The sequence below is a fragment of the Castor canadensis genome, chromosome 15 (genome assembly GCF_047511655.1).
Source record: "Castor canadensis chromosome 15, mCasCan1.hap1v2, whole genome shotgun sequence".
NCBI lineage: Eukaryota > Metazoa > Chordata > Mammalia > Rodentia > Castoridae > Castor > Castor canadensis.
The window spans coordinates 97,828,129-97,837,770 of record NC_133400.1 but is presented as its reverse complement, the minus strand read 5'-3'; positions in this window follow the sequence as shown (position 1 = coordinate 97,837,770).

Below are 9,642 nucleotides of genomic sequence, written 5' to 3'. Positions count from 1 at the left end.
ATGCTCTGTCATTCTCTCTTCCTTTCCCTCTTTCCCCGAGTTCCATAGAGTAGTTCCACTGTTATAAACCTGTTCTACACCTGAGTTTGTATATGGTCCTGCTTGTCTTTGTGTATATGTTTATCTTTTGTATCTATCTTCCACATATGAGAGAAAACATATGGACTTTGTGTTTTTGAGCCTGGCTTACTTCACTCAACATGGTGTCATCCAGTTGCATCCATTTACCTCAAACCATTGTCATTATTCCTCATGGCTGAGTAAAGCTCTGTTGTGTATACACCACATTTCCTTCAACCATTCATCACTTGCAGAACATCTGGGCTGCTTCCATAGCTTGGCTATTGTGAACAGTGCTGCAAAAAACATCAGTGTGCACATGTCCAAGGCTGGTCTTGAACTCATGAACCTCCTGTCTCCACCTCCTGAATGATGGGATTACAGGTATGCACCCCTACTTGTGGAGGAACGATTTACTTTCTTATTGGCATTAGCAACATTTGTCATGGTACATGTATTAGAATAGGCTCAAAAATATTTGCTAAATAAAGAAGTGAATGAATGACACTGATATGTATCACTTGGTCACTCCTTTTTCACTTGCCTTTTCTAAATTATTGGGTTAAAAACAGCTGAGTCAGAGAAAATTCTAGAGATTCCCCCGATTTGAGGAAGCATACTAAAGTGGAGTAGCCCAGACAGATGGGTCATTCAAGATCAACTTGAATTCCCACCATGTGTCCAGCAGATTCTTTTGTGTTGTGGTCTTTTGAGGAGAGGCATCAGACTAAATTCAAGAATTGTCCCAGGTTTTTTCCAAGATGGTGGCTAGAGGGAGGAAGCAGAAAGCGAGCCTCCTAAAGTGAAATCTTGGAGAGACGCTGGAGACACACCTTGCAGGCAAGGCCACCAAGAAGAGGCAAAACTTTGACCCCTCCACACCTCCAGCCGGCGCAGAGCATCTCCACTTCACATTGAATGGAGAAACAAGGAGGGCCCTTGGGCCGCCAGTTGCCTGTGCCCAGACGGCTTGGGAAGACGCGGACAAGGTGAGCTAAGCGGTAATCAGTACTTCCACAAACGACCCTGGGCCAGATCAGCATAGCCCCCTGGACAGACTGACCCCACCCGGGGAAAAAAGAGAAACTGAGTAATAAGCAGTAAGAACAATAAAGACACATGGGAAAGAGGGTGGGGCGCACTGAGCACTGAAGGGGGGAGGGGAATCCTTCCCGGAACTGTAAATAAACCAGCCAGGCCTGGCTGGAGAGGCTCCAGCGGGAGCGGGGACAGGGCGCCCAGCAACCAGGAGCGGGAAAGCTGGTGAGAGTGACGGAGGGAGGAAAACTTCACAGGAGAGGGGGAAGACCCACTTCCCACGTGACTGTAAATAAACACGCAGGCCTGAGAAATCGGGTGCAGTGTCACCTCCCCCAGTGTGCTTGGAAAGGGGAAAGCCTGTAGCAGCGGCTCGTGCACAGGAGAACTCTGAGTAAACAAAGCCTGCAGGGCCAGGTGAGTGCTAAGCTCACCCCTGAGATCTGCATAAATAACGCCTCCAGCAACAGCAGGCTGACAGCAGCAGGCAGACGAACCACAGCCGCAGATAGCCATTCACAGACCTGTCTCCAGACTCTTTTTTTTCTCTCTCCCTACCCTTGATGAGAGAACAACTGAATGACACCTGCGTGCTGGAAAACTTACTGAAACTGTATTGCATTTGAACCTGGGACACTTTGTGGATTGTTTCTTTTTTTCTTATGTTACCCCTTTGATGAGACAACTACAGAACAACATCTGAGGCACCATCTCCAGGTTGGAGGCTGAGGGATGAACACCAAAATTATTAAGACTGAAACTTCATTGCATTTGAACTTGGAGGTTTTTTTTTAATTTTATTTATTTTATATTTTATATTTTATTTTTTTATATATATACATTTTTCTTTCATTTACTTGTTTTTATTTTTATTCTTATCTTTATTCTTTTTATTTTTTATTTTCAATCCTCTCTCTGTCTCTCTAATGCCTTTTCAGCTTACTGTTGATTAGTACACTGTCTCTCCCTGTTTATATCTTTGAAATTTTTTTGTTTGTTTCTTTGTTTTGTTTTTTGTTTTTTTTTCTACTTGATTACTTGTTTTTCCCTTTTCCCTTAACTTCTTTGCTTTCCATCCCCTCTCACCCTTCCATTCTAAATATCACTAGTGCTATTATTACAGCCAGAAAATACTTACTTGCACAAAGTACAGGGACATTAACAACACCAAGGGCAATGACAGGAAGACAGAAAAAACAGGGAAACCAGTTTCCCCACAGCAAAAAATTAGTACAGGAACCAGAGGGAAATGAAGAAAACAAATACTCAGATTCAGACTCCAACAAAATGAAGATAAACTATGCCAAAGAACCCAATGAAGCCCACAAGAATAACTTAAAAGAAGACATACTATAGGTACTCAATGAGAATTTTATAGAGATGATACTGGATAGGGTCAACCAAAATGTACAGGAGACACTCAAGAAATTCTAAGACAACAAAAATAGAGAATTTGAAAAAGCAAAAGAAGAAATAAAGGAAACCATAAAAGCACTATATAAACACCAAAGTGAAACAGAGAACACGATTAATAAACAGATAAATGAACTCAGGACAAAAATAGACAACATTAAAGAGGAAACCACCCAGGATATGGAAAACCTCAGAAAAAAGAAAACAGAACTGCAAAACAAAATGGAAGACCAATCCAGCAGAATAAAACAAACAGAAACCAGAATCTCAGAACTCGAAGATGAAATAGTAATTAAAGGAAAAACTGAAGAACTATTAATTAAACAACTCAAGACCTGTGAAAAGAAAATGCAAGAACTCACTGACTCCATCAAAAGACCAAACTTGAGAATCATGGGCATCGAAGAAGGAGAAGAGGTGCAAGCAAAGGGAATGCATAGGCTGGTGGAGTGGCTCAAGGAGTAAGAGTGTCTGCCTCACTAGCATGAGGCCCTGAGTTCAAACCCCAATGCCACCCAAAAAAATGAAGAAGAAAAAAAATGTTCAAGTAATTAAAAAAAAAAAGGGATTGAATAATATATTCAACAAAATAATAATGGAAAATTTCCCAAATCTAGAGAAAGATAGTCCCATACAGATGCAAGAGGCCTCCAGAACACCAAACAGACAAGATCAAAATAGAACTACTCCACGACATATCATCATTAAAACAACAAGTTCAGAAACTAAGGAAAGAATATTGAAGGCTGTAAAAGAGAAAAAACAAATAAAGGTAAACCCATCAAAATCACAGCAGATTTCTCAACAGAAACATTAAAAGCAAGAAGAGCTTGGGGTAAGATCTTCCGGGCACTGAATGAAAATAACTTCAACCCCAGGATACTCTACTCAGCAAAACTATCATTCAAAATGAACAGGTACTAGAGAAAAGGTTAGATCAAAAAGAATTAACCTAGAAGGTAACACCCACGCACAGGAAATCAATGTGAGTCAATGCCCTGTATAGCTATCCTTATCTCAACCAGCAAAAACCCTTGTTCCTTCCTATTATTGCTTATACTCTCTCTACAACAAAATTAGAAATAAGGGCAAAATAGTTTCTGCTGGGTATTGGGGGGGGAGAGGGAGGGGGAGGAGTGGGTGGTAAGGGAGGGGGTGGGGGCAGGGGGGAGAAATGAACCAAGCCTTGTATGCACATATGAATAATAAAAGAAAAATGAAAAAAAAATAGATGGAGCAATAAATGTCTTCCATGATAAGCAGAAAATAAAACAATATGTGACCACAAAGCCACCATTACAAAAGATTCTTCAAGGGATTCTGCACACAGAAAGTGAAACCCAACTTAACCATGAAAAGACAGGCAGCACCAAACCACAGGAAAAGAAAAAGCAAGACAGTAGAGAGTAACCTCAACTTAGGTACACACAATCAAACCTTCAAACAACTAAGACAACTAAATGACAGGAATCACCACATACCTATCAGTACTAACACTTAATGTTAACGGACTTAATTCACCCACCAAAGGCACCGCTTGATGAAATGGATTAAAAAGGAAGATCCAACAATTTGTTGCTTACAGGAGACCCATCTCACCGACAGAGATAAGCATAGGCTTAGGATGAAAGGCTGGAAGAAGATTTACCAAGCCAATGGCCCCCCAAAACAGGCAGGAATAGCAATACTTATGTCTGACAAAGTAGACTTCAAACCTACATTGATCAAACAAGATAAAGAAGGACATTCCATACTAATAAAAGGGGAAATAGACCAAAAGGAAATAACAATTATCAACCTGTATGCACCCAATGTCAACGCACCCAATTTCATCAAACATACCCTGAAAGACCTAAAAGCATATATAAATGCCAACACAGTGGTTGTTTAACACCCCATTATCATCAACAGATAGGTCATCCAAACAAAAACTCAATAAAGAAATCCAAGATCTAAAATATGCAATAGATCAAGTGGACCTAGTAGATATCTACAGAACATTTCATCCAACCTCTACACAATACACATTCTTCTCAGCAGCCCACGGAACCTTCTCCAAAACAGATCATATCCTAGGGCACAAAGCAAGCCTCAGCAAATATAAGAAAATAGAAATAATACCATGCATACTATCTGACCACAATGCAGTAAAAGTAGAACTCAACAACAAAAGTAAAGACAAAAAACATGCAAACAGCTGGAAACTGAATAACTCATTACTTAATGAACAATGTGTCATTGATGAAATAAAAGAGGAAATTAAAAAGTTCCTGGAAGTCAATGAAAATGAAAACACAACCTACTGGAACCTATGGGACACAGCAAAGGCAGTCTTGAGAGGAAAGTTTATAGCCATGAGTGCATATATTAAAAAGATTGAAAGATCCCAAATCAATGACCTAATGATACATCTCAAACTCCTAGAAAAACAAGAACAAGCAAATCCCCAAAAACATAGAAGGAGAGAAATAATAAAAATAGGAGCTGAAATCAATGAAATAGAAACCAAAAAAACCATACAAAGACTTAATGAAACAAAAAGTTGGTTCTTTGAAAAAATAAACAAGATCGACAGACTCCTGGCAAACCTGACTAAAATGAGGAGAGAAAAAACCCAAATTAGTAGAATCAGGAATGCAAAAGGGGAGACAACAACAAACACCATGAAGTCCAGGAAATCATTAGAGACTACTTCGAGAACCTATATTCAAATAAATTTAAAAATCTTAAAGAAATGGACAGATTTCTAGATACATATGATCATCCAAAACTGAATCAAGAGGAAACTAATCACCTGAATAGATCTATAACACAAAATGAAATTGAAGCAGCAATCAAGGATCTCCCCAAAAAGAAAAGTCCAGGACCTGATGGATTCTCTGCTGAATTCTATCAGACCTTTAAAGAAGAACTGATACCAACCCTCCTTAAACTGTTCCACGAAATAGAAAGGGAAGGAAAACTACCGAACACATTTTGTGAAGCCAGCATTACACTTATCCCAAAACCAGGAAAAGACACCTCCAAAAAGGAGAACTATAGGCCAATCTCCTTAATGAACATTGATGCAAAAATCCTCAACAAAATAATGGCAAACCGAATTCAACAACACATCAAAAAGATTATTCACCACGACCAAGTAGGCTTCATCCCAGGAATGCAGGGGTGGTTCAACATATGAAAATCAATAAATGTAATAAACCACATTAATAGAAGCAAAAACAAAAACCACTTGATCATCTCAATAGATGCAGAAAAAGCCTTCGATAAGATCCAACACCATTTCATGATAAAAGCTTTAAGAAAACTAGGAATAGAAGGAAAGTTCCTCAACATTATAAAAGCTATATATGACAAACCTACAGCCAGCATTATACTTCACGGAGAAAAACTGAAACCATTCCCTCTAAAATCAGGAACCAGACAAGGATGCCCACTATCTCCACTCCTATTCAACATAGTACTGGAATTCCTAGCCAGAGCAATTAGGCAAGAAGAAGGAATAAAAGGAATACAAATAGGTAAAGAAACTGTCAAAATATCCCTATTTGCAGACGATATGATCCTATACCTTAAAGACCCAAAAAACTCTACTCAAAAGCTCCTAGACACCATCAATAGCTATAGCAAGGTAGCAGGATATAAAATCAACATAGAAAAATTATTAGCATTTCTATACACTAATAATGAACAAACTGAAAAAGAATATATGAAAACAATTCCATTTACAATAGCCCCCAAAAAATCAAATACCTAGGTGTAAACCTAACAAAAGATGTGAAAGACCTCTACAAGGAAAACTATACACTTCTGAAGAAAGAGACTGAGGAAGACTATAGAAAGTGGAGAGATCTCCCATGCTCATGGGTTGGTAGAATCAACATAGTAAAAATGTTGATACTCCCCAAAGTAATCTACATGTTTAATGCAATTCCCATCAAAATTCCAATGACATTCATAAAAGAGATCGAAAAATCTACCGTGAAATTTATATGGAAACACAAGAGGCCACGAATAGCCAAGGCAATACTCAGTCAAAAGAACAATGCAGGAGGTATCACAATACCTGACTTCAAACTATATTACAAAGCAATAACAATAAAAACCGCATGGTACTGGCACAAAAACAGACATGAAGACCAGTGGAACAGAATAGAGGACCCAGATATGAAGCCACACAACTATAACCAACTTGTCTTTGACAAAGGAGCTAAAAATATATGATGGAGAAAAAGCAGCCTCTTCAACAAAAACTGCTGGGAAAACTGGTTAGCAGTCTGCAAAAAACTGAAACTAGATCCATGTATATCACCCTATACCAAGATTAACTCAAAATGGATCAAGGATCTTAATATCAGACCCCAAACTCTAAAGTTGATACAGTAAAGAGTAGGAAATACTCTGGAGTTAGTAGGTATAGGTAAGAACTTTCTCAACGAAACCCCAACAGCACAGCAACTAAGAGATAACATAGATAAATGGGACCTCATAAAACTAAAAAGCCTCTGTTCATCAAAAGAAATGGTCTCTAAACTGAAGAGAACACCCACAGAGTGGGAGAAAATATTTGCCAACTACACATCAGACAAAGGACTGATAACCAGAATATACAGGGAACTTAAAAAAAACTAAATTCTCCCAAAACTAATGAACCAATAAAGAAATGGGCAAGTGAACTAAACAGAACTTTCTCAAAAGAAGAAATTCAAATGGCCAAAAAACACATGAAAAAATGCTTACCATCTCTAGCAATAAAGGAAATGCAAATCAAAACCACACTCAGATTCCACCTCACCCCTGTTAGAATAGCCATCATTAACAACAGCACCAACAACAGGTGCCAGCGAGAGGATGCAGGGAAAAAGGAACCCTCTTACACTGTTGGTGGGAATGTAAACTAGTACAACCACTCTGGAAAAAAGTTTGGAGGCTACTTAAAAAGCTAGACATTGATCTACCATTTGATCCAGCAATACCACTCTTGGGGATATACCCAAAAGACTGTGACACAGGTTACTCCAGAGGCACCTGCACACCCATGTTTATTGCGGCACTATTCACAATAGCCAAGTTATGGAAACAGCCAAGATGCCCCACTACTGACGAATGGATTAAGAAAATGTGGTATCTATACACAATGGAATTTTATGCAGCCATGAAGAAGAACGAAATGTTATCATTTGCTGGTAAATGGATGGAATTGGAGAACATCATTCTGAGTGAGGTTAGCCTGGCCCAAAAGACCCAAAAATGTATGTTCTCCCTCATATGTGGACATTACATCAAGGGCAAACACAACAAGGGGATTGGACTTTGAGCATATGATAAAAGCAAGAGCACACAAGGGAGGGGTGAGGATAGGTAAGACACCTAAAAAATTAGCTAGCATTTGTTGCTCTCAAAGCAGAGAAACTAAAGCAGATACCTTAAAAGCAACTAAGGCCAATAGGAGAAGGGGACCAGGAACTAGAGAAAAGGTGAGATCAAAAAGAATTAACGTAGAAGGTAACACACACGCACAGGAAATTAATGTGAGTCAACTCCCTGTATAGCTGTCCTTATCTCAACCAGCAAAAACCCTTGTTCCTTCCTATTATTGCTTATACTCTCTCTTCAACAAAATTAGAGATAAGGGCAAAATAGTTTCTGCCCAGTATTAAGGGGGTGGGGGGAAGAGGGAGGGGGTGGAGTGAGTGGTAAGGGAGGGGGTGGGGGCATGGGGGAGAAATGACCCAAGCATTTTATGCACATATGAATAATAAAAAAATAAAAAGAAAAAAAAAAAAGAATTGTCCCAGAGGATGTCCGACCAGCTTGGATCAGGGGCAACAGCTAAGATGGGAGAGATGCAGAATGACAGTGGCTAAGAAGTTTGAAACAGATAGATCTATGTTTAAATTCTGATTGCAACATTTAAAAAAATTTTTTATTCTTGTTGGTACTGGGTTTGAACTCAAGGCTTTGTGTTTGGTAGGCAGCACTCTACCACTAAGGCCACATCACCAGCCTTCTTGTTCTGGTTATTTTGGAGCTAGGGTCTCACTTTTTACTCAGGTTGGCTGTGACCACAATGCTATTTTACGTTCCCCTCTGTAGCTTGGATGGCAGGTGCACACCACCTCACCCAGCTTTTGTCTGTTCTGATTGCATTTTACTAACTCTTTGCTTGGGCTGGCCCTGAACCATGATCCTCCTGAAACTCAGGCTCCCAGGTAGCTAGGCTTACAGGTGTGAGCCACCAGCACCCAGCTGATTTATTAACTGTGGGCTGACTTACTCAATGATAATTATTTTTAGTGTTCTAGTGTGTATCAGGCACTATTGTAGAATCTGGGGACAATGCTGTTGAGCACCAGTGAAGCACTTGGAACATGACTGGCAAATACCATGTCCCCAACATGTGGTCGACACTGTTACCAACAATTCCCCAGTAGTCTTGACATCCGTATTTCAGGTGTCAATACGCCAAGGAATCAAAACTATCCCAATGGCAGTAAGCATAGTTAAAAGGAATTATTACAGATGCCACCCATGTTTGAGTCAAAATGACAGAGTACACAAATGCACTGCATAGGGAATTTTGATCCGTGACTGACTACATATTCAATGGTGGCCCCATCACATAATGGGACAGAAAAATTGCTATTGCCTAGAGATGGCGTCACATCTCATGTGTTTGTGGTGATGCTGATGTAAATAAATGGAACGCGTTGCCAGTCGTTTGAAGTAAGCATTGTGCACACAATGAAGAACACAATATTTGACAATGATAAGGAGCAGCTATCTGACTGTCCACTTACTTCCATGTATTTCCTACCCTACCCTTTTTTATTTATTTTAGAGTGTATTCCTCTAGTTATAAAAAGTGGTTTACTGTCTGCCCCAGAGTCATACCTGGTCATACACTGTGTCTTTTGATTGCATAAAGAGGCCACGTGGAGTCACTGATGTCACCACCTGGCTATGTGCAAGTGCAGTGCATGATGTCACACAGGACAAAACCCCTGAAGACGCGCTCCTCAGAACATGTCTCATTAAGCAACTCGTGACTGGATGTAGCCATGTGTGCTCACTCCCTCACTTCCTCCTCCCTTAGCGTTGTGCTCTGTGCTTTAGCTTCTAACTTCCTAC